The 3,615-nt window shown below is 50.1% G+C and overlaps 1 long non-coding RNA gene across 1 annotated transcript; it reads left to right on the forward strand.

Moving 5' to 3' along the window:
* Nucleotides 1-181: 181 nt before the first annotated feature.
* Nucleotides 182-3,212, forward strand: LOC102024724. Its single transcript, XR_262248.2, has 2 exons — nucleotides 182-365; nucleotides 875-3,212. It is a non-coding gene; the product is annotated as an uncharacterized LOC102024724 (long non-coding RNA).
* The last annotated feature ends 403 nt before the right edge of the window (nucleotides 3,213-3,615 follow it).

Here is a 3,615-nt window from a genome sequence, read left to right on the forward strand (position 1 = left end):
GAGAGAGAGAGAGAGAGAGAGAGAGAGAGAGAGAGAGAGAGAGAGAGAGGGACAGAGGAGCAGGCCCCCTACCTGCCTATTCACCACCTGGACACCCAGGCCCTGGACGACCTGGGCTGGTGGGGGAGACAGCGCCTGTACGGTTGGTCGGTTGGTCGGTTGGTCGGGCGGAGGGCTGGGAGGGAGGAGCCAGCTGGGTTCCTCCCTGGGGGAGGGGCTGCCTGCTGGGTGATGTCCAGGTGGACCACCCAGGAGGTGTGGGCAAGGTCGGGGGACGTTCTTCATGACTGCTGTGAGCACACATCTCCCCCTGCAACATGGTTTCCATCACCCTGACAGGGAAAACCTCGAACTTAGAATCTGGGGTGAAGATGCTTTGTTTTTCTTGCTAATCAGGTCTTGCTTTGGGGCCAGTGGTGAGAAATGTCTCAAGAGTCACAGCTCAAAAGCTTGTTAGGAGCTCCTGGAAGACACTGTGTAAATTCTTTACAGAAATAGAGCAAAGTCCGTGAGAAATAATTGCTCAGTGAGCAGAATTTGCTGAGCTGTGGGGCTGTGGGTCCTTAGTACTTTTTCAAAGACGCAGTTCAGTCGTGAAAGGTGTGAGTGCTTTAAGATAGCCATCGTAATGCAGGGGCCGCAGGTCAGAATAAGTAACAGCTTGGCATCCCCTGGGAGGCAGGGATGTCCACTTTGACTTGGGAACACTTCTTGGCCAAGTAAGTTTGGAGCTTTGCAGACCCGATAGGAGCCTGTCTCTTTGAGCAGACTGATAGAAGCTAGTCCTGTCTCGTCTTTGGCACATGAAAGCAGTTCATTTGAACTAACATGTATCCATTTGGTGATAGCTGAAATGTATTTTGTTTCCCCACAGGGTTCTCATGAAACACTGCCTGCGCGTTTAAGCCAGTGCTTCTGAAGCCAGGCAAACAAAATCGCCAAAGAACAACAGTTGCCAGGTTTCACTCTGGAAGCGATTTTCCCGTGGTGGCTTTAACAATGGACTCAATCACTAGAAACCCCCGCGCAGGGTTAGAAACTCCATGTGCTATCTGTTAACACTGCCCTTCACCTTCTGGGCCTCTGCCCCAGGCCTGGCCACACAGACTCCTTCTCGGGCCAGAACGAGATTTCCAACGTGTGACTCAGCATGGGGCTTAGGTCCAGGCAGCGGACAGCATTGTTTCTTGTCTAGTTTCTCCTTGAGAGAAGGAAGTTTCCCTCCTAACTTTACATCAGCTTTTGACTTCTGCTGAGGCTCCTATTAAGCCCCCAGATTGGGTCCCTGGACTGCTCTCCCCCTCCTGGACATGTTTGCTTCACAGCTTCTGTGTAAATGACTCCTGGATCCCAGCACCAGTCTCCTTCCTGTGGACCGCGGGGAGATGTCCGGCTCACAGTTATCATCATCCTGCACCAAATGCATCGTCTCTAAGTCAGACTGCCTGCCTGGATTCCGCTCTTTCCCCTTAACGTGGCTGCTCTTAGATGCCACGCTGCGTTCAGCCACCTGAGCTTCCAAGCTAGATCCGTGCATCAGCCGTTCAGCGCAGGTCCTCAGAAGCTTCTGTCCTGCGCAGGTCCCCCTCTCGCAGCCCCTCATGGCTGAGCAGCGGGACTCCCCCGCGATCCACCCTCAAAGTCATCTCCCTGCTTCCTGTGCTTTTTAAGACAAGGCTCTGCAAAGTTAATCGGGCCGGGCCAGCCTACAGCCTGCCACCCTTCTGCCTCAGCCTCTTAGACAGTGTCTTGAAATTTTCACAGTAGCTTAATGGGTCCTATTAATTCACCGCTCGGATCCTGTTTCTTTCTTGCTAAAAACTGTGTCAGAGCTCCTCTCTTCCCTATCGAAGGACCCATCCTTCATCCCTGAAAGAAAGCCGCTCCCAAGACAAGGCCTCTTGATGCGACAGACGCCATCCTCTTCCCTTATGTTATATTTTAGGCACAGTGAGTAGAATTCTCCATTTTCGGACTGTGGCTCTTCCCCGAGATTCATTCCTTCAAACGCCCAAACCCCATCCCCAACCTTCCAGGTTTCTGCCATTTCTCCCCTCCTCGCCTTGCGGAAACCTTAGCACACACTGAGCCTTCATTTGTGGGGCGCGCCCTTAAAGGTGTGTGTATTTGTACCTGATTCAGTTCAAGCTACTTGAACATAGGCTCTTAGGCCTCGCCGACGCCGGAGGGCGAATGCTGACCCTGTGCTCCCTGGCCCCGAGTCCCAGCAGTGCTGGCCTTTAACGGCCTCGCTCTCCCTCCTCTTCCTATAATCAGACACAGGCAGTAAACGCGGCGCGGAAGGAACCACGCCCCTCCCCCAAGCCCCGCTCATTTTGTGCTTTGTGGGAGGCAAAAGCGAATTTCCAACATTCAGGTCAACATCAACTTAGAATGATTTCTGCCAGTTGGAAAAGAAAACTTTGAAAAAGAGATTTAACTTGATTTTCCTTTTTTTAACTTGGGAAAAATTTGAAAGATATAACCTTTCAAGGAAATAGGATACTACACACACACACACACACACACACACACACAGAGCCTGGCTTTATGTAGTTCAATCCTGTCAAGCTAATCTAATCTTTTGTGACACAGCAGCAGACTTGGTAGATCAAGGGGGAAAACAATAGTTGGAATTTATCTTTGCTGGCTTAGAAACTTTTGATTCCTGGGTCCCACTCAATATGATTATAATTAAACGGGTTGAAATGTTAGAGAGAGGGACAGGACCAGTCCCGGCTGAGGGCAGAAGTGGTGCTCCCTAGGGGGCGAGGCTTGAGCCCAGTGGCCCTGGACCCCCACGTGAATGGATCAAATGACAGGCCAAAGAACATATTCAAAGCCACATGAATGTCAGGGTGTGTGTGTGTCTGTGTATGGGGGGCGAGGTACAGCTGAACAACCAGCCAGAGAAACCACCTCGAAATTACCAAGTGGTCAAAACAAGTGTGGGAGGCTGATTAGAAGAGATTTCAAGTTCAGGAAAAACAACAGCACACAAATACACTAATCAGCAAAGTAGCGCTGTACTAAATGTGATACCGGGAGGGGAAAGATAACATGCAGGAATCCTGCAGCTCTAAACTTGCATGAACTGTTCCCCTTTCTAAACTCCGCGGCCAGACATGGGAAGGAGCATTTGGACAGCATTCAGGGGAGAGCTCCGGAAGTCAACTGGGCTGGGATATGGGAATAAAAGACTTGTACGAAAATGTTAAATGAATTAGATTTATTCAACGTAGAGATGGACAACCTTATAAGGGCATAACAAACAAAAAATAGAAATTGGTTTAAGACTCCAACAGATAATATAAGAGGAAGCGTTAAGACTTAGTTTTAAGGTTGATAAATGGGTCCTTAAATTAGAACAGAGTTTACTAGGACGGTTTGTTGTGTGCTCCGGGCTGGCTGGGAGACAGGCTTGGATGACCTGAAAGTCACTGTCCTCACCCCACACTGGTACGGCACCACTTCAAAGTACTTCTATAAATCTGAATTGGAACTCCAGAGGCAGCCAGTGCCTCCACTGCCTTCCAGGCTTGCTGATCGTTTATAAAGGCAACTTTGAACATGGGCGGAAGCTCTTCCCCGAGACCTGAGCTAGGAACATGAGCA

This window comes from Chinchilla lanigera, unplaced genomic scaffold (genome assembly GCF_000276665.1).
Source record: "Chinchilla lanigera isolate Chin_1 unplaced genomic scaffold, ChiLan1.0 scaffold00043, whole genome shotgun sequence".
Classification (NCBI taxonomy): domain Eukaryota; kingdom Metazoa; phylum Chordata; class Mammalia; order Rodentia; family Chinchillidae; genus Chinchilla; species Chinchilla lanigera.